The sequence below is a fragment of the Erythranthe guttata genome, chromosome 8 (assembly GCF_056151865.1).
Source record: "Erythranthe guttata isolate IM_541 chromosome 8, IM_541, whole genome shotgun sequence".
Classification (NCBI taxonomy): Eukaryota; Viridiplantae; Streptophyta; class Magnoliopsida; order Lamiales; family Phrymaceae; genus Erythranthe; species Erythranthe guttata.
Genome location: NC_142540.1, coordinates 23,034,624 through 23,058,220, shown reverse-complemented (window position 1 = coordinate 23,058,220; position 23,597 = coordinate 23,034,624). Strand labels below are relative to the sequence as shown.

At 31.1% G+C, this 23,597-nt stretch overlaps 1 long non-coding RNA gene across 1 annotated transcript; it reads right to left on the bottom strand.

Moving 5' to 3' along the window:
- Positions 1–19,381: 19,381 nt before the first annotated feature.
- Positions 19,382–20,819, bottom strand: LOC148768863 (uncharacterized). The gene is made up of 2 exons (XR_016032931.1): positions 20,684–20,819; positions 19,382–20,034 (listed from the first exon to the last, which is right to left on the bottom strand). It is a non-coding gene; the product is annotated as an uncharacterized LOC148768863 (long non-coding RNA).
- Between the last annotated feature and the right edge of the window lie 2,778 nt (positions 20,820–23,597).

Below are 23,597 nucleotides of genomic sequence, written 5' to 3'. Positions count from 1 at the left end.
TTTGAAGATTTGATACATATGTCGATTTCAGTCAGATGAAAAGGTGTTGGAAAGTTTTTTTGTCCAAAGATTTTGATGACCGATTTCCTCGCTATCACTTTGTATACATCTCTGGTGATCTTCTCTTCTTTCCAATATGGATGGTTGAGAGCTTTTAATTCACAGCCCTACTATCATCTATAATAAAAATGTGAGTTATTAATTCATAGTCATATGGATGCAGATATAATGTGTATTATTATAGATTTCATTTTGTATTAAGATTTATAATTTGGATTTGAAAAAAAATAATCATTCGGAGGTGCAAATTGAGCGCATATAACGTGATTACAAATTGAGTTTTTATAAGTATTTTTGCAATATAATATGGAAAAATTTGATTATAAACTGATCCTCCTGTTTTAAAAAAATACGTTATCGAATTCATTTATCTACTTTTATAAAAAAATAACTATAAACTCAATACACAAGCTTTTAATTTTCAAAATATTTATAGTAACATGTTTTGGCGCAATCTTTGCACTTTAACGGCCGGCTTATAATTTTATCCGTGTTCGCTCAAAGTATGCACTTATTAGTAGTTATGTATATTATTCATCAATGAGCATTTTCTTTAATCATTAAATGTAGATTAAATTTGATTATTATTTTTTTTTAATTTCTTTTTATATTAACAGCCGCAAACTTGATATACAGATGGAGGAGAAGCATATCGAACAATATTCTTGTCAGCGGCATAAGGGTAAAACCAATTTTTTGACAAAGTTAACTTTTTTTTATTGCATCAATTTTTTTTATCCAGAAAAAAAATCAATTTCATTATTTCAAAAGTTTATGAACTCTCTGTCATGTTTTTTTGTTGTTGTTGGTGAATTTCAGATCTCTTAGAATATGATGATTTTATATATAGGACGATTTCTGTCAGATGAAAAGGTGTTGGAAAGTTTTTTGTCCAAAGCTTTTCATGACCGATTTCTACATCTCTGGTGATCTTCTTTTCTTTCCAATATGGATGGATGAGAGCTTTTAATTCATAGCCCAACTATCATTTATAAAAAAAATGTGAGTTATTAATTCATAGTTATATGGATGCAGATATAATGTCTAATATGATAGCTTTCATTTTGTATTAAGATTTATAATTTGGATTTGAAAAAAAAAATCATTCGAAGGCGCAAATTAAGCGCATATAACGTGATTATAAATTGAGTGTTTATAAGTATATTTGCCATAAAATATGGCGAAATATGATTACAAATAAACAGATCTCTCCGTTTGAAAAAAATACGTTATCAAATTCATTTATCTATTTTTATAAAAAAATAACTATAACTCTATACACAAGCTTTTAATTTTCATAATATTTATAGTAAGTTGTTTTGGCGGAATCTTTGCACTTTAACAGGTGGCTTATAATTTTATCCGTGCTCGCTCAAAGTATGCACTTATTATTAGTTATATATATTATTCATCAATGAGCATTTTCTTTAATCATTAAACGTAGATTAAGTTTGATTATTATTTTTTTCAATTTCTTTTTATATTTACAGCCGCAAACTTGTAATGGAAGAAATTTACAAACTCTATTTTCTTTTATTTGGTTTTAACATATAGATGGAGGAGAAGCATATCGAACAATATTCTCGTCAGCGGCATAAGGGTAAAACCAATTTTCTGACAAAGTTAACTTTTTTTTATTCCATCAAATTTTTTTTCCAGAAAAAAATCAGTTTCATTATTACAAAAGTTTATGAACTCACTGTCATGTTTTTTTGTTGTTGTTAGTGTATTTCAGATCTCTTAGAATGTGAAGATTTCATATATAGGTCGATTTCTGTGCGATGAAAAGGTGTTGGAAAGTTTTTTTGTCCAAAGCTTTTGATGACCGATTTCCTCGCTATCACTTTGTATACATCTGTGGTGATCTTCTTTTCTTTCCAATATTGATGGATGAGAGCTTTTAATTTATGGCCCAACTATTATCTATAATAAAAATGTGATTTATCAATTCATTGTCATATAGATGCAGATATAATGTGAATTATGATAGCTTTCATTTAGTATAAAGATTTGAAAAAAAAATAATCATTCGAAGGCGCAAATTTAGCGCATATAACGTGATTATAAATTGAGTGTTTATAATTATATTTGCAATAAAATATGGCAAAATTTGATTACAAATAAACTAATCCGTTCGTTTGAAAAACATACGTTATCGAATTCATTTATCTACTTTTATATAAAAAATAACGATAACTCAATTCACAAGCTTTTAATTTTCATAATATTTATAGTAACATGTTTTGGCGCAATCTTTGCACTTTAACGGGCGGCTTATAATTTTATCCTTGATCGCTCAAAGTATGCACTTATTATTAGTTATATATATATATGATTCATCAATGAGCATTTTATTTAATCATTAAACGTAGATTAAATTTGATTATTATTATTTCTTTTTATATTTACAGCCGCAAACTTGTAATGGAAGAAATTTACAAACTCTATTTTCTTTTTATTTGGTTTTGACATACAGATGGAGGAGAAGCATACCGAACAATATTCTCGTTAGCGGCATAAGTGTAAAACCAACTTTCTGACAAAGTTAACTTTTTTTTATTGCTTCAATTTTTTTCATCCAGAAAAAAATCAGTTTCATTATTCCAAAAGTTTATGAACTCACTGTCATGTTTTTTTGTTGTTGTTGTTGTTGGTGAATTTCATATCGTTTAGAATGTGAAGATTTCATATATAGGTCGATTTTTGTCAGATAAAAGGTGTTGGAAAGTTTTTTGTCCAAAGCTTTTGATGACTGATTTCCTCGCTATCACTTTGTATACATCTCTCGTGACCTTCTTTTCTTTCCAATATGGATGGATGAGAGCTTTTAATTTACAATCCTACTATCATCTATAATAAAAATGTGAGTTATTAATTCATAGTTATATGGATTCAGATATAATGTGTATTATGATAGATTTCATTTTGTATTAATATTTGAAAAAAAAAAATCATTCGAAGGCGCAAATTTAGCGCATATAACGTGATTATAAATTTAGTGTTTATAACTATATTTGCAATAAAATATGGCAAAATTTGATTACCAATAAACTGATCCGTCCGTTTGAAAAAAATACGTTATCAAATTCATTTATCTACTTTTATAAAAAAATAATTATAACTCAATACAAAAGCTTTTAATTTTCATAATATTTATAGTAACATGTTTTGGCGCAATCTTTGCACTTTAACGGGCGGCTTATAATTTTATCCATGATCGCTCAAAGTATGCACTTATTATTAGTTATATATATTATTCATCAATGAGCATTTTCTTTAATCATTAAACGTATATTAAATTTGATTACTATTATTTCTTCTTTTTATAATTACAGTCGCAAACTTGTAATGGAATAAATTTACGAACTCTATTTTCTTTTTATTTGGTTTTGACGTACAGATGGAGGAGAAGCATATTGAACAATATTCTCGTCAGCGGCATAAGGGTAAAACCAATTTTCTGACAAAGTTAACTTTTTTTTATTGCATCAATTTTTTTTATCCAGAAAAAAATCAATTTGATTATTACAAAAGTTTATGAACTCACTGTCATATTTTTTTGTTGTTATTGGTGAATTTCATATCTCTTAGAACGTGAAGATTTCATATATAGGTCGATTTATGTCATATGAAAAGGTGTTGGAAAGTTTTTTTGTCCAAAGCTATTGATGACCGATTTTCTCGCTATCACTTTGTATACATCTATGGTGATCTTCTTTTCTTTCCAATATGGATGGATGAGAGCTTTTAATTCACAGCCCTACTATCATCTATAATAAAAATGTGAGTTATGAATTCATAGTCATATGGATATATATATAATGTGTATTATGATAGATTTCATTTTGTATTAAGATTTGAAAAAAAAAAATCATTCGAAGGCGCAAATTTAGCGCATATAACGTGATTATAAATTGAGTGTTTATAATTATATTTGCAATAAAATATGGCAAAATTTGATTACAAATAAACTAATCCGTTCGTTTGAAAAACATACGTTATCGAATTCATTTATCTACTTTTATATAAAAAATAACTATAACTCAATTCACAAGCTTTTAATTTTCATAATATTTATAGTAACATGTTTTGGCGCAATCTTTGCACTTTAACGGGCGGCTTATAATTTTATCCTTGATCGCTCAAAGTATGCACTTATTATTAGTTATATATATATATGATTCATCAATGAGCATTTTATTTAATCATTAAACGTAGATTAAATTTGATTATTATTATTTCTTTTTATATTTACAGCCGCAAACTTGTAATGGAAGAAATTTACAAACTCTATTTTCTTTTTATTTGGTTTTGACATACAGATGGAGGAGAAGCATACCGAACAATATTCTCGTTAGCGGCATAAGTGTAAAACCAACTTTCTGACAAAGTTAACTTTTTTTTATTGCTTCAATTTTTTTCATCCAGAAAAAAATCAGTTTCATTATTCCAAAAGTTTATGAACTCACTGTCATGTTTTTTTGTTGTTGTTGTTGTTGGTGAATTTCATATCGTTTAGAATGTGAAGATTTCATATATAGGTCGATTTTTGTCAGATAAAAGGTGTTGGAAAGTTTTTTGTCCAAAGCTTTTGATGACTGATTTCCTCGCTATCACTTTGTATACATCTCTCGTGACCTTCTTTTCTTTCCAATATGGATGGATGAGAGCTTTTAATTTACAATCCTACTATCATCTATAATAAAAATGTGAGTTATTAATTCATAGTTATATGGATTCAGATATAATGTGTATTATGATAGATTTCATTTTGTATTAATATTTGAAAAAAAAAATCATTCGAAGGCGCAAATTTAGCGCATATAACGTGATTATAAATTTAGTGTTTATAACTATATTTGCAATAAAATATGGCAAAATTTGATTACCAATAAACTGATCCGTCCGTTTGAAAAAAATACGTTATCAAATTCATTTATCTACTTTTATAAAAAAATAATTATAACTCAATACAAAAGCTTTTAATTTTCATAATATTTATAGTAACATGTTTTGGCGCAATCTTTGCACTTTAACGGGCGGCTTATAATTTTATCCATGATCGCTCAAAGTATGCACTTATTATTAGTTATATATATTATTCATCAATGAGCATTTTCTTTAATCATTAAACGTAGATTAAATTTGATTACTATTATTTTTTCTTTTTATAATTACAGTCGCAAACTTGTAATGGAAGAAATTTACAAACTCTATTTTCTTTTTATTTGGTTTTGACGTACAGATGGAGGAGAAGCATATTGAACAATATTCTCGTCAGCGGCATAAGGGTAAAACCAATTTTCTGACAAAGTTAACTTTTTTTTATTGCATCAATTTTTATTATCCAGAAAAAAATCAATTTGATTATTACAAAAGTTTATGAACTCACTGTCATGTTTTTTTGTTGTTATTGATGAATTTCATATCTCTTAGAACGTGAAGATTTCATATATAGGTCGATTTATGTCAGATGAAAAGGTGTTGGAAAGTTTTTTTGTCCAAAGCTATTGATGACCGATTTTCTCGCTATCACTTTGTATACATCTATGGTGATCTTCTTTTCTTTCCAATATGGATGGATGAGAGCTTTTAATTCACAGCCCTACTATCATCTATAATAAAAAATGCGAGTTATGAATTCATAGTCATATGGATACATATATAATGTGTATTATGATAGATTTCATTTTGTATTAAGATTTGAAAAAAAAAAAATCATTCGAAGGCGCAAATTTAGCGCATATAACGTGATTATAAATTGAGTGTTTATAATTATATTTGCAATAAAATATGGCAAAATTTGATTACAAATAAACTAATCCGTCCGTTTGAAAAACATACGTTATCGAATTCATTTATCTACTTTTATATAAAAAATAACTATAACTCAATTCACAAGCTTTTAATTTTCATAATATTTATAGTAACATGTTTTGGCGCAATCTTTGCACTTTAACGGGCGGCTTATAATTTTATCCTTGATCGCTCAAAGTATGCACTTATTATTAGTTATATATATATATATATATATATGATTCATCAATGAGCATTTTATTTAATCATTAAACGTAGATTAAATTTGATTATTATTTTTTTTTTATATTTACAGCCGCAAACTTGTAATGGAAGAAATTTACAAACTCTATTTTCTTTTTATTTGGTTTTGACTTACTGATGGAGGAGAAGTAGATCGAACAATATTCTCGTCAGAAAAAAATCAGTTTCATTATTACAAAAGTATATGAACGCACTGTCATGTTTTTTTGTTGTTGTTGGTGAATTTCAGATCTCTTAGAATGTGAAGATTTCACATATAGGTCGATTTCTGTCAGATGAAAAGGTGTTGGAAAGTTTTTTTGTCCAAAGCTTTTGATGACCGATTTCCTCGCTATCACTTTGTATACATCGCTAGTGATCTTCTTTTGTTTCCAATATGGATGGATGAGAGCTTTTAATTCACAGCCCTACTATCATCTATAATAAAAATGTGAGTTATTAAATTCATAGTCATATGGATGCAGATATAATGTGTATTATGATAGCTTTCATATTGTAGTAAGATTCATAATTTGGATTTGAAAAAAAAATAATCATTCGAAGGCGCATATTTAGGGCATATAACGTGATTATAAATTGAGTATTTATAAGTATATTTGCAATAAAATATGACAAAATTTGATTACAAATAAACTGATCCGTCCGTTTGAAAAAAATACGTTATCGAATTCATTTATCTACTTTTATAAAAAAAATAACTATAACTCAATACACAAGCTTTTAATTTTCAAAATATTTATAGTAACATGTTTTGGCGCAATCATTGCACTTTAACGGGCGGCTTATAATTCTATCCGTGATCGCTCATAGTATGCACTTATTATTAGTTATATATATTTTTCATTAATGAGCATTTTCTTTAATCATTAAACGTAGATTAAATTTGATTATAATTTTTTTTTAATTTTTTTTTATATGTACAGCCGCAAACTTGTAATGGAAGAAATTTACAATCTCTATTTTCTTTTTATTTTGTTTTGACATACAGATGGAGGAGAAGCATATCGAACAATATTCTCGTCAGCGGCATAAGGGTAAAACCAATTTTCTCACAAAGTTAACTTTTTTTTATTGCATCATTTTTTTTTATCCAGAAAAATCAGTTTCATTATTACAAAAGTTTATGAACTCACTGTCATGTTTTTTTGTTGTTGTTGGTAAATTTCAGACTTCTTAGAATGTGAAGATTTCATATATAGGTCGATTTCTATCAGATGAAAAGATGTTGGAAAGATCTTTTGCTTAAAGCTTTTGATGACCGATTTCCTCGCTATCACTTTGTATACATCTCAGGTGATCTTCTTTCCTTTCCAATATGGATGGATGAGAACTTTTAATTCACAGCCCTACTATCATCTATAATAAAAATGTGAGTTATTAATTCATAGTCATATGGATGCAGATATAATGAGTATTATGATAGCTTTCATTTTGTATTAAGATTTATAATTTGGATTTGAAAAAAAAAATCATTCGAAGGCACAAATTTAGCGCATATAACGTGATTATAAATTGAGTGTTTATAAGTATATTTGCAATAAAATATGGCAAAATTTGATTACAAATAAACTTATCCGTATGATACATGCATCCAACAAAAAAAATTCATTACCATATCGACGATATTGTTTTACCAGATTAATCAAAAAACATTTATATAATGCATGCAAATTTTATGTATGCAACAAGTATACGTTTGAAAAAAATACAATATCGAATTCATTTATCTACTTTTATGAAAAAATAACTATAACTCAATACACAAGCTTTTAATTTTCAAAATATTTATAGTAACATGTTTTGGCGCAATCCTTGCACTTTAACAGGCGGCTTATAATTTTATTCCTGATCGCGCAAAGTATGCACTTATTATTAGTTATATATATATTATTCATCAATTAATGAAAACTAAGTGCATAATTTGAAAATCATAAAATGTTAAATACATAAAAAAAAAAGTTAATGGTAAATTCATATATAATTCTTATATTAAAATTTTAAATTCACAAATATTTTCAAATCATTTATACCAAAGTGTTTCGGCACTTAATTTGGACTTTAACATATCTACATTTTTTTTCCCGTGACCGCTCGAAGCATGCACTTATTAATTACTCAATACTAATTAAAAAAAAGTAAATGTAAAATTTGAAGGAATTCAAACTTGAGCATAATATTTGTGGATTGAACCTCATTTGCTTAGGATGGGCCAATAGTTTTGTCCGAAGTGAGGTCTTATAAAAGAACTAAGGCACTGACACATACAACCTGAAGCCCGTGGGCTTTCTTGTCAGGTGTACATAACTATGGCGGCGCTCAATTAAATAATTTTCTAGGGTTTGAGGTCATTTCTTCTCTATTTAAAAGACCGACAAATAATATGTCTGTCACAACATACTACGCAACTGCCTTTGTCCGAAATTCAGATAGAAACACATAGTAATGTCTACTTGTGCTTCTCCGTCGACTGAACCTCCGTCTCCGAGGTCAGCCTTTCACTTCTTATATCTGGTTCTTCCATTTCGTCTCATTTTTCTTGATTTGTTGTTTATGCATGCAGAAAAATGGATTGGATTTATTTATTCCACAAAGTGGATATATATTAAGATGTATTGGATCTGTAGAAAATTGTTTTGAATAACTTTTCCTTTTTTTGTCTTTTTTCTTAAACCTAATTTGGAATTTTTATACAGATCTAATAACATGTTTGAATATAAGCACACGGATTTTTGCAGTGGAAGTATGTAAATAAATTGGGAGATCAATGAGCGTTTTCTTTAATCATTAAATGTAGATTAAATTTGATTATTATTATACTTTTAAACTTCTTTTTATATTTACTGCCGCAAACTTGTAATGGAAGAAATTTACAAACTCTATTTTCTTTTTATTTTGTTTTGACATACAAATGGAAGAGAAGCATATCGAAAAATATTCTTGTCAGCGCGGCATAAGGGTAAAACCAATTTTCTGACAAAATTAACTTTTTTTTATTGTATCAATTTTTTTTATCCAGAAAAAAATCAGTTTCATTATTACAAAAGTTTATGAACTCAGTGTCATGTTTTTTTGTTGTTGGTGGAGAATTACAGATCTGTTAGAATGTGAGGATTTCATATATAGATCGATTTATGTCAGATGAAAAGGTGTTGGAAAGTTTTTTTGTCCAAAGCTTTTGATGACCGATTTCCTCGCTATAACTTTGTATACATCTCTGGTGATCTTCTTTTCTTTCCAATATGGATGGATGAGAGCTTTTAATTCACACCCCTACTATCATCTATAATAAAAATGTGAGTTATTAATTCATAGTCATATGGATGCAGATATAATGTCTATTATGATATCTTTCATTTTGTAGTAAGATTTATAATTTGGATTTGAAAAAAAAAAAATTCGAAGGCGCAAATTTAGCGCATATAACGTGATTATAAATCGAGTGTTTATAAGTATATTTGCAATAAAATATGGCAAAATTTGATTACAAATAAACTGATCCGTATGATACATGCATCCAACAAAAAAAATCCATTACCATATCGACGATATTGTTTTACCAGATTAATCAAAAAACATTTATATAATGCATGCAAATTTTATGTATGCAACAAGTATACGTTTGAAAAAAATACGTTATCGAATTCATTTATCTACTTTTATGAAAACATAACTATAACTCAATACACAAGCTTTTAATTTTCAAAATTTTTATAGTAACATGTTTTGGCGCAATCTTTGCACTTTAACAGGCGGCTTATAATTTTATTCGTGATTGCACAAAGTATGCACTTATTATTACTTATATCTATATATTATTCATCAATTAATGAAAACTAAGTGCATAATTTGAAAATCATAAAATGTTAAATACATAAAAAAAAAAATTAATGGTAAATTCATATATAATTCTTATATTAAAATTTTAAATTCACAAATATTTTCAAATCATTTATAGCAATGTGTTTCGGCACTTAATTTGGACTTTAACATATCTATATTTTTTCTTGTGACCGCGCGAAGCATGCACTTATTAATTACTCAATACTAATTAAGAAAAAATGAGTGTAAAATTTGAAGGAATTCAAACTTGAGCATAATATTTGTGGATTGAACCTCATATTCTTAGGATGGGCCACAGGTTTTGTCCGAAGTGAGGTCTTAAAAAGAACTAGGGCACCGACACATACAACCTGAAGCCAGTGGGCTTTCTTGTCAGGTGTACATAACTATGGCGGCGCTCACTTAAATAATTTTCCAGGGTTTGAGGTCATTTCTTCTCTATTTAAAGGACCGACAAATAATATGTCTGTCACAACATACTGCGCAGCTGCCTTTGTCCGAAATTCAGATAGCAACACATAGTCATGTCCGCTTGTGCTTCTCCGTAGCCTAAACCTCCGCCTCCGAGGTCAGCCTTTCACTTCTGATATCTGGTTCTTCCATTCCGTCTCCTTTTTCTTGATTTGTTGTTTATGCATGCAGAAAAATGGATTAACTTTATTTATTCCACAAAGTGGATATATATTAAGATGTATTGGATCTGTAGAAAAAATGTTTTGAATAACTGTTCCTTTTTTTGTCTTTTTTTTTTAAAACCTAATTTGGACTTTTTATACATATCTACTAACATGTTTGAATATAAGCACACAGAATTTTGCAGTGGAAGTATGTAAATAAACTGGGAGATCGATGAGCATTTTCTTTAATCATTAAATGTAGATTAAATTGGATTATTATTATATTTTTAAACTTCTTTTTATATTCACTGCCGCAAACTTGTAATGGAAGAAATTTACAAACTCTATTTTCTTTTTATTTGGTTTTGACATACAGATGGAAGAGAAGCATATCGAACAATAATCTCGTCAGCGGCATAAGGGTAAAACCAATTTCCTGACATAGTTAACTTTTTTTTATTGTATCAATTTTTTTTATCCAGAAAAAAATCAGTTTCATTATTACAAAAGTTTATGAACTCAGTGTCATGTTTTTTTTTTGTTGTTCGTGAATTTCAGATCTCTTAGAATGTGAGGATTTCATATATAGATCGATTTCTGTCTGATGAAAAGGTGTTGGAAAGTTTTTTTGTCCAAAGCTTTTGATGACCGATTTCCTCGCTATAAATTTGTATACATCTCTGGTGATCTTCTTTTCTTTCCAATATGGATGGGTGAGAGATTTTAATTCACACCCCTACTATCATCTATAATAAAAATGTGAGTTATTAATTCATAGTTATATGGATGCAGATATAATGTGTATTATGATATCTTTCATTTTGTATTAAGATTTATAATTTGGATTTGAAAAAAAAAATCATTCGAAGGCGCAAATTTAGCGCAGATAACGTGATTATAAATCGAGTGTTTATAAGAATATTTGGAATAAAATATGGAAAATTTTGATTACAAATAAACTGATCCGTACGATACATGCATCCAACAATAAAAATACATTACCATATCGACGATATTGTTTTACCAGATTAATCAAAAAACATTTATATAATGCATGCAAATTTTATGTACGCAACAAGTATACGTTTGAAAAAAATACGTTATCGAATTCATTTATCTACTTTTATGAAAACATAACTATAACTCAATACACAAACTTTTAATTTTCAAAATATTTATAGTAACATGTTTTGGCGCAATCTTTGCACTTTAACAGGCGGCTTATAATTTTATTCGTGATCGCGCAAAGTATGCACTTATTATTAGTTATATATATATTATTCATCAATTAATGAAAACTAAGTGCATAATTTGAAAATCATAAAATGTTAAATACATAAAAAAAAAAAAGTTAATGGTAAATTCATATATAATTCTTATATTAAATATTTAAATTCACAAATATTTTCAAATCATTTATAGCAATGTGTTTCGGCACTTAATTTGGACTTTAACATATCTATATTTTTTTCCGTGACCACGCAAAGCATGCACTTATTAATTACTCAATACTAATTAATAAAAAGTAAGTGTAAAATTTGAAGGAATTCAAACTTGAGCATAATATTTGTGGATTGAACCTCATTTTATTAGGATGGGCCAACAGTTTTGTCCGAAGTGAGGTCTTATAAAATAACTAGGGCACCGACACATACAACCTGAAGCCAGTGTGGGCTTTCTTGTTAGGTGTACATAACTATGGCGGCGCTCACTTAAATAATTTTCTAGGGTTTGAGGTCATTTCTTCTCTATTTAAAGGACCGACAAATAATCTATCTGTCACAACTCACTGCGCAGCTGCCTTTGTCCGAAATTCAGACAGCAACACATAGATATGTCCGCCTGGGCATCTCCGCTGCCTGAACCTCCGCCTCCGAGGTCAGCCCTTCACTTCCGATATCTGGTTCTTCCATTCCATCTCTTTTTTTCTTGATTTATTGTTTATGCATGCAGAAAAATAGATTGAATTTATTTATTCCACAAAGTGGATATATAATAAGATGTATTGGATCTGTAGAAAAAATGTTTTGAATAACTGTTCCTTAGCTTCCGATATCTGGTTCTTCCATTCCGTCTCTTTTTTTCTTGATTTGCTGTTTATACATGCAGAAAAATGGATTGGATTTTTTATTCCAGAAAATGGATATATATTAAGATGTATTGGATCTGTAGAAAAATTGTTTTGAATAATTGTTCCTTTTTTTTTCTTTTTTTTTTAAACCTAATTTGGTCCATTTATACAGATCTAATAATATGTTTGAATATAAGCACACGGATCTTTGCAGTGTAAGTATGTAAATAAATTGGGAGATCGATGAGCATTTTCTTTAATTTCCAAAGCTTTTGATGACCGATTTCCTCGCTCTCACTTTGTATACATCTCTGGTGATCTTCTTGTCTTTCCAATATGGATGGATGAGAGCTTTTTATTCACAGCCCTACTATCATCTATAATAAAAATGAGAGTTATTAATTCACAGTCATTGGATGCAGATATAACGTGTATTATGATAGCTTTCATTTTGTATTTAGATTTATAAACCTTCATCATAACAAAACTGATTGTGCAAGCTGACTTTTATTTGTTATTTTTATGATATTTTAAATGAAAGTAATTATATATCTATTAATCAGATGTATTTTTTTTAAAAATTATTTTGTAAGGCTGAGATGTGTAGGAGACGGTGGAGGAAAGGACATTTAGGATCAACGGATTTCTGTTGTTTGAAGACTGCCATTTCGTATTTGATGTGATACACGTTCCCGCCGTCGACTTTCGAGGAGTTGAGGGCTATAATCCGGACTATCCGGTTGTCGTCCATAATGATGAGGATGACGAACAGGCCGCTGCTGCTGTTGAAGCTAATCCACCTCCGAATGCGCCTATAGTTGTCGATCCACACTACACGATGTACCTGGACGACCTCTATAATCACATCCGAAATGAACGTGGTAAGAATGCTGCAAACAACAACAATGGAAACGAGCATGGTGGGAACGAAGCCGCTGAACCAGCCGTTAGTTTCAGTGACAATATGGAAACATTTGACGACTCCGAAAGTCTTTGAAAACTTCTGGTATAAATGTCCTTTTGTATAATGCAACTTTGGTGATGTATTTTTTGTGTTGTTGGGTTTCAGTGTGGGATGTTTTGTTATGTATTAAGACTTTGTAATATTTGCTATGTTTTTCTGGAATTCAAATTATGTACTATGTTTTTTAATACTTTGTGCTAATTTGTTTCTAATTACAGTTGTTGTTCAGTTGTAAGGGTCTTACGTTCCTAATTTTCTAAAAACTTGCAGATGGTGATGTGTTTGTAAGAAACTGAATTCTCAAATTCCTTTTTCACATACTGTTCTATGTATGCTTATGTGTGTGCTGGTAGCGTCAAATATGAAATATGATAAGCATTATATATACTAAAGTAAAAAAAAAAGGAAGAATTTGTCTCATATATTACTATGAAATTTAAAGAATAGAGAATTCATTTAATGCCTAGTTGTAATAAACTTGTATTTACCATCTATTATTTTTCCACATTTTAAGGCTCCATTCATCTTAACCTCTCAAGTATCGAATATAATCATTTATGCATCAGTAGCAAGCATGTACTAATATATAAGATTCAACAGTTGCAACAACAAAATATCATTTTCAAAACTTGAACAACGGCCAACATCATTAGAATTGAAGTAGTTTTAATAACTGATGTACATTACAAATTACATAAATACTTCGTAATTTCTGAATTTCATACAACAGTGTATATAATACAATGGCAACAACAGTAAGAGAGACTACACTGAATCCAAAACGTGCGATAGAAAACTGGAATCGCTTTGCCTTACCATTATTGAGCTCCAATTGATTTTCCAATTATGCTATTCTCTCTTGCATGACAGGAATTTGCAATGGTATCTGGGCTTCTAGTGCATTTATTTTTTTGGTCAGCCCAGGAATGATACGTTTGGATCCTTCACACATTATCGGATCATACCAGTAAAGGACTTGACAACCATTGACCTAAATCATTGAAGATGTATTTTAAAACCCCAAAAAAATGTAAAACAACCTGTCAAAAACTATGCAATTGCGAATGCCCAAATAATACGAGCAATTAAAAATGGAGACAAATTAGTTTTTCCCAATACTTTGAGGAACCGTTGGTGTAGCATCTCAACATATGTATACGAGATCATACTAGGGAAATTGAACATAAAAAAAAACACCTTCGAACACCAATTTGTAACTAGTAGCAATTGGCCTAAATATGTACAACTTATGCAAGGCTATAAATTCCAGCAATAAAGGGGATAATGAAAGGAGCGTAATGTCGAAACATTGCGACAACAACTCAGCAAAAAATTGGATAGTCTGGTTAGTATCTTGGTTAATGTAAAATCTATACCTAAATCGGAAAATAATGAACAAACTAATAGCCGATAAACAAGAACAGGAATAAAATTAATTGGGGTTTGGATGCATACCCGCTCTGCGCAAGAAAGGAAACGGCGACCTGGGTTGGCAGAAGTCCAAGAAGTTTGTAAGCGTATTTGATTGCCGCAATCACAGACATCGCGCTGCATCCCATATGAACTGAATTCCTCGGCGGCTTTGTTACGCGAATTCTTTCAAGAATTAATGCTGTTGTAGCTCATTACGAGATATAAACATACACCCGCTTACAATAATCTAGTTTCAAGGAAAAACCAATTAAAAAAAAAAGCAAATTATAGGAGAATTTATGGTTTTTTTCGGAGAAGATTGAACCCATATATAAATCAAGAAGAGGGAGAAGTATTGGCAGGAGAGAGAATCGATAAATTAATAAATGTATTAAAAGGGGCAAACCAGTAATTTACCTCAAAAATCCATAGAAAATAGTGTTATCACCCAAACAAAACATGATATTATTAGTGCAGGTATTATTAGTTTATGCCCCATAACTCCAACCGTTAACTTCGAATATTTAAATTTTGAAAACCAAAGTATCGCACATAGTTGAGACCATAGAAATACGGGTCCATGAGTTTAAGAAAAAAAAATCAAGATAAATTTTTTTCATAAAGTTGCGTCTATATTGAAACAAAATATTTTATCAACTTCGTCAATATTTTAAAACTTACCTCGATGAACCGCCAACAAAGTTGAGAGGTTTTATCAAAAAGAACTTCTACATTTTAAAATTAGAAAATGGTCTCAATAATTTCTGAGAAACCATTTTTAAAGAAGTTTATACTTATAAACTCAAAATTTTCGAGTGTCATTCAAATTATAATAATTTACTAAGAAACCTTAACAATACATATAGTACACATAGTTCACATAATTTCACATAATCAAAATAACAAATATCGAGATCTAAAGGCAATTAGCTCAATTAAATTGTATAGACACCTAGTTTAGTCTAAGCACAATATTATGAACTCGAAATCATCAATCAAATGCATAGATAGGAATCTACAAAAATAATTTATGCACACACATGCAATGATTAAGAAAGGTGAACATCATAAATGCAAATAGCATACACATATGCACAAGTGTATTATATAGTATGAGATTAATTAAATTAATTCACACACGTAGAAAAAATCATTTATACAGATCTAATAACATGTTTGAATATAAGCACACGGATTTTTGCAGTGGAAGTATGTAACTAAATTAGAAGATCGATGAGCATTTTCTTTAATCATTAAACGTAGATTAAATTTGATTATTATTATTTTTTTATTTCTTTTTATATTTACAGCCGCAAACTTGTAATGGAAGAAATTTACGAACTCTCTTTTCTTTTTATTTGGTTTTGACATACACATGGAGGAGAAGCATATCGACCAATATTCTCGTCAACGGCATAAGGGTAAAACCAATTTTCTGACAAAGTTAACTTTTTTTATTGCATCAATTTTTTTTATTCAGAAAAAAATCAGTTTCATTATTACAAAAGTTTATGAACTCACTGTCATGTTTTTTTGTTATTGTTGTTGAATTTCAGATCTCTTAGAATGTGAACATTTCATATATAGGTCGATTTATTTCAGATGAAAAGGTTTTGGAAAGTTTTTTTGTCCAAAGCTTTTGATGACCGATTTCCTCGCTACCACTTTGTATACATATTTGGTGATCTTCTTTTCTTTCCAATATGGATGGATGAGAGCTTTTAATTCACAGCCCTACGATCATCTATAATAAAAATGTGAGTTATTAATTCACATTCATATGGATGCAGATATAATGTGTATTTTGATAGCTTTCATTTTGTATTAAGATTTATAATTTGGATTTGAAAAAAAAAATCATTCGAAGGTGCAAATTTAGCGCATATAACGTGATTATAAATCGAGTGTTTATAAGTATATTTGCAATAAAATATGGCCAAACTTGATTACAAATAAAGTGATCCGTCCGATATACATGCAACAAAAAAAATTCATTACCATATCGACGATATTGTTTTACCAGATTAATCAAAAAACATTTATATGATGCATGCAAATTTCACGTATGCAACAAGTATATGTTTGAAAATAATATATTATTGAATTCATTTATCTACTTTTATTAAAAAAAAATAACTATAACTCAATACACAAGCTTTTAATTTTTAAAATATTTATAGTAACATGTTTTGGCGCAATCTTTGCACTTTAACGGGCGGCTTATAATTTTATTCGTGATCGCACGAAGTATGCACTTATTATTAGTTATATATATTATTCATCAATTAATGAAAACTAAGTGCATAATTTTATAATCATAAAATGTTAAGGACATAAAAAAAAGTTAATGGTAAATTCATATATAATTCTGATATTAAAATTTTAAATTCACAAATATTTTCAAATCATTTATAGCAATGTGTTTCGGCACTTAATTTGGACTTTAACATATCTATATTTTTTTCCGTGACCACGCAAAGCATGCACTTATTAATTACTCAATACTAATTAATAAAAAGTAAGTGTAAAATTTGAAGGAATTCAAACTTGAGGATAATATTTGTGGATTGAACCTCGTTTGCTTAGGATGGGCCAATAGTTTTGTCCGAAGTGAGGTCTTATAAAAGAACTAAGGCACCGACACAAACAACCTGAAGCCAGTGGCCTTTCTCGTCAGGTGTACATAACTATGGCGGCGCTCACTTAATTAATTTTCTAGGGTTTGACGTTATTTCTTCTCTATTTAAAGGACCGACAAATAATCTCTCTGTCACAACTCACTTCGTAGCTGCCTTTGTCCGAAATTCAGACAACAACACATAGATATGTCCGCCTGGGCTTCTCCGCCGCCTGAACCTCCGCCTCCGAGGTCAGCCCTTCACTTCTGATATCTGGTTCTTCCATTCCGTCTCCTTTTTCTTGATTTGCTGTTTATGCATGCAGAAAAATGGATTGAATTTATTTATTCCACAAAGTGGATATATATAAGATGTATTGGATCTGTAGAAAAAATGTTTTGAATAACTATTCCTTTTTTTTTTCTTTTTTTAAAACCTAATTTGGTCAATTTATACAGATCTAATAACATGTTTGAATATAAGCACACGGATTTTTGCAGTGGAAATATGTAAATAAATTGGGAGATCGATGAGCATTTTCTTTACTCATTAAACGTAGATTAAATTTGATTATTATTTTTTTTTTTAGTTTTTTTTTTATATTTACAGCCGCAAACTTGTAATGGAAGAAATTTACGAACTCTCTTTTCTTTTTATTTGGTTTTGACATACAGATGGAGGAGAAGCATATCGAACAATATTCTCGTCCGCGGCATTAGGGTAAAACCACTTTCTAAAAAAAATGATTTTTTTATAATTACACTTTTACCTCAGAGAGGTTGTTGTAATTTACCCTACTTAGAAAGAGCTTCAATAGCTATTCCCAGACTTTGAATCAAAAAACGTAAAGCCTTATTATAATAATAATTCTCTCTCTCTCTCTCTCTCTCTCTCTCTCTCTCTCTCTCTCTCTCTCTCAGCTTATTGCATTTATTACCCCTATAAAAATCCCAACTGTGCATTTTTCCCCTGTCATAAAAAAATTAGCAAATACCCCTTTGAATTTATTTTTATTCAGCACACTCGATCCATTTACCTTTTTCCCGTTCACCGATTGTGAAAAGACAAAATACCCCGGGGAGGTTTCTGCAAAAATAAAAGCCACAACCCTTTAACAGGTATGTTTTGAAATTAAGGGGTCTAATTGAATTTGTGAAAATTTGGAGGTTAAATTGCAATTTTCCAAAACTTAATTAAAGAAAAGAAAAAAAAATCATCATCCTCTTCACCGCGAACCAGTTTCACCCACAGCCAAACTCATCTCCGCCGCCATCTTTGTCAACAGCCTACCACCCACCACCCAAACCATCTCCGGCGCCATTTTTCAAACCGCCGACCGCCCAACCCATATATCCATCTCCTTCTTTGTTCAACGCATGATTCTTTTTGAGGAAATTGCAGAAACCCTAGTTTCTTAAATCGGTGAGTTTTGTTCAAGTTAACTTGCTTATACAAAATTCAAAAGGTTTAGGATCAAATTGCAATTTTCTGAATTCATGCTGACGTATACAATTTGACTTATTTATACAGAATTCAAAAGGTTTAGGACCAAATTGCAATTTTCTTAAATCATGCTCTGCATTATCCAGCGAGGTTTAAGCTGTACAACAATTAAAGGGTGAAAAGATTGGATGTGCATTTAATTATTTGAAAGGATTAGCTTAGCCATAAGTTTCTTGAAAAATTAACTGAATTAAAGACGACACGGCTTTAATAAATAAAGATCATTACATGAACATCGCTTAGAAAAATAAATTCTTAAAAATAAGACGTCCAAGATTATTACAAACGTATATAGTAGAACAAAGTCTACAAACCCTAATGTAAGTACACTCTATATATGGATTCAACAAAACGAAAAGTCGAATATTTCTAAAAGGGACATAAAAGGAAAAAAAAAAAAGACCCGATTTATAACAAGAGCATTAACATTCATATATATGAACTGGTCCGTCACGTTGCTATATTTTGTTTTCCTATCATTAGCTTTTTTATCCTAAGACCCAATTTGAGGTGTTAGAAAGATTCAAAAATATTAGAATGTTTCTAGCACCTCAAATTCAGTCTTTGATGATAGGAAAACAAAAGGTAGCAACGAACCAAAACTAAATCATATTCATACGAAAGTATGTAGATCCCCATTAAGAACCATTAACCAATCTCATATATATATTTTCATAGCTGGAGGCTCAAGAATTTCGTCTTCATTTTTACCATTTTGTCACATACCAATGAGGGAGATGAGTGTCGACTATGGGGTGGCCAATGAATTGACCGGGAAGAAACTTGTTGCCTGGTAGCTTCTATGGGGGCATCTGTTGCAGTAAGGTATCTTAAATTATTACAGTTATGTCGCTGACAAGAATATTGTTCGATATGTTTCTCCTCCATCTATTTGCCAAAAACCAAAAAAAGAAAAGAAAAGAGAGGTCGTAAATTAAACTTCCTCCATAAATCCGCAAATCGAACATCTAAATTAAATTCATATATATAAATTATATGGAATAAATAAATTCAACCCAATGAACTTTTGCATGCAACAAACTAATCAAGAATTGAAGACGGAAAACATCTTAATACCAGATCCAATAATAAATATTGTTATACAGATCTAATACATCTTAATTAAATCCATATATGATATATATCATTAATCGGTTTAAGAATTTCAAATCTGTATCAATGGGCCAAAATCGGGTGAAAAATATTAAAAGAAAAAAAGGAAATTAAAAAAAAAAAATTAGTTATTAAGATCTTAATTCATCACCACAAAATTTGAAAAACATCATATATCGTAATTAATTAAGACTTTCATAATCTGTAAGATGTTAATTCATCACCACAAATCAAACATGAAGAACAAAAACATAAACATTTTAAATCCATATATATCAACTATCAAGAGCAGAAATAAATTCAATGAAGAAAAAAGAAGACGGAAAAGAGAAACCATATATATATATATATATATATATATATATATATATATATATATATATATATATATATATATATATATGATCGGAAGTGAAGAGCAGACCTTTGGCGGCGGAGGTTCAGGGGGCGGCCTTTGGCGGTGGTGGAGATCTTCAGGCGAAAGTCTGTAAACCGACACATACATTATTTTTCTGTCGGAATTTTTCAGACACAGAAAACGGCGCAGGGAATAACCTAGGAATTTCAGATACAGAAGCTATAGGAGAAATATATTTGGAGAAAAGAGAGAATGATATCTCTTACGTATATTAATCATATATATAGTTACATGTAGGAAACCCTAACCTACTACACAAGGTAACCTAATATACAAGGAAACCTAATATACAAGGTAACCTAATAAATAAGAATAATAATAGGAATAATATATATAATATAGATAGATACGTAGATACGCTAATACACCCCCGCAGTCGAAACGGGAAAGGAGAGGACGTGGAGACTGGAGACAAACTGTTGGAACAGTTGAGTAGGGAGTCCTTTCGTGAAGATATCGGCAAACTGGTAGGCGGATGGGACGTGAAGGACTCGAACGTGTCCCAAAGCAACTTTGTCTCGGACAAAATGGATATCGATCTCCACATGTTTCGTACGAGAGTGTTGAATAGGATTGCTCGATAGGTAGACGGCACTGACTGTTGGGTTTCGGGCACGCATACGCAGCGGAAAACAAAAATTTTACGTGATTTAAACGACTTTAAAGCACACAAGTACATGCCCGACAAATTAAATCAATTAATTGCGTACCTTTGCGCTTCCAGCGAAATTAAAAACAACATACATGCTAATAAATTTAACCGAATTTAAATCAATTAACATGCTCGCAATTTAAACCAAATAACATGCTCACAACGATTTAATCGATTACACATAATCACATAAAATCATACAAACACAAGCATGATATCATAGTTTAAATTAAACCCTAAAACGAAACTAGGGTTTCGAGTATTTACCTCTTGACGCGTGAGGTAGGAGCGAACGATTCGTCGTGATTACTACGGAAACCAATCCGTAGAATCGGGGCAGCAATGGAGCAGCAGCAGCGGCGGTGTGGCAGCTCACGGCGGCGCGTGTACAGCACGCGCGGTTGTGCGAGGCGGCGCGTGGGGCAGCGTGCGGCTTCGGCTCGTGCGTTGCTCCTCGATTCTTCGATCTACGGTCTTCCTCCTCTCGGATTTCACCTCGTATACTTCGATCTACTAAATCGTGGCACTAGACACGAAGTAGTTAGAATAAAACGGAAAGAAAATAAAGGAGAAAGAATACCGAACAAAAGCCGGCCGAGGAACGGCCGTTTCCGGCGACGGAGCGGCGGTGGTGGCGCGGTGGTGGCCGCGCGGAAGAGAGGGCGAGAGAGAGAGGGTGGCCGATTAGGGTTAGGGTTTTTTTGTGTGTGTGTGCTAGGGTTATAAATCATGTATTTATAGTCCCTAGCATGAAACCCTAGCGGGCTTAAGTTGGACTGGGCCCAACAGCTTAAGCTCGTTAGTTTCTTTAATCGCTCGTATCTCTCAATTCAATGATCGAAAAATTGTAACGATTACAATTTCCGAGTCATTATAATTTTCTCGTCATTACGAGTGCCATCTCTTATTTTCCAACTTTCCAAAAGTGGAAAACCTAGTTCAGTGGACTTTCTAAATTTGGAAACTTCCCGATTTAGAAAGTTCACTAACATGTTCGCTTATTCTTTTCCTTTTCTTATTCTCATTCATAATTCCAAATTACGAATGTTGGACTCAATCATATTGACTTCCAATTATGCAAAGATAAACTATTTTATCTCTGACCATTTATTCAAAGATCTCATGTGCACGAGCAGTGTGACCCTCGATGGTTCAGGTGTAAGCTAGCCGTGGGCCCACAACTCTTTGTGGTCAAAACTCGTCCCCTTCGAGTTACAATTAAGATGAAGCTCGTTTCACCTTAATCACCCAACGAATCAAGATTGGCGTCTAGCAACTACGCGTCATGATTCCCTAGATACAAATGAAGTGCCTGCAAGAACCTTCAGATATAGTTAACGTACAGTACGGTCCCTTCGATTCATATGTCCCGATTGAACTAGAGGCATTGGTTCATCGAGACCTCTTTATATGTTCAATAACGGTGCGATCGTTCTAAGTGTTGTAATCCTTACGTGCATGACTTAAAGAATCGAATTCTCTAATCATCACTTAGTCAGCTCTGGCCAGAGACTTAGAATGATTACAAACTTTCAGAACACACAGGACATCCAAGACTATTCTAGCGATCGAATCCCCGACTACAATGCACAGACCTCCCACTAGATTTCGGACTGCACGAACACTGGCCCTTGGGATGGTCCTCGGTGGAACTCAGGGACAGGTCACGATACAGCTGGTCCTCTAGTGAAGTCACGGTGATGTCTAGGTCATAAGGACTAATGGTGTACAACTATACCATAGATATCTCTACTCGATTATTGGGAACCACTTAGAGATTTCTAGGGTGAGGGAGTTCAGTGAACTCGTCAACTTACGAGCACCCACTTGTGCATGCCGATATCACAATACCGTTTACTGATGAGATGCAGTACACATACACTAAGTGCTAGTCTTAATGGGAAAGGCCGATATCCTCATTAGTGGCGTAACCCTTCGACTAGGAACACGTTTAACAGTTATAATACTTAAGTAAATATCTCACGATCCTAACGATCAATTACTAGTACTTGTAATAACTGTAAGGACTATATCTATGCTTGTGACAAAGGGACAAAGATATAGAATGCCAATGTGTTTTATCATTAATACGAATAAAGGTTCGTTTATTACAATAATAAATACGAAAGACCACAGCCACAAGTTGGCTTGTTGGTCACCTACTCTAACAATCTCCCACTTGACCTAAAGCCAACTACCCATAAACCGCAATCCCATCGACTCTCGATGTTTCTCATGGACCGATCTTGGTAAAGGCTTCGTGAAGGG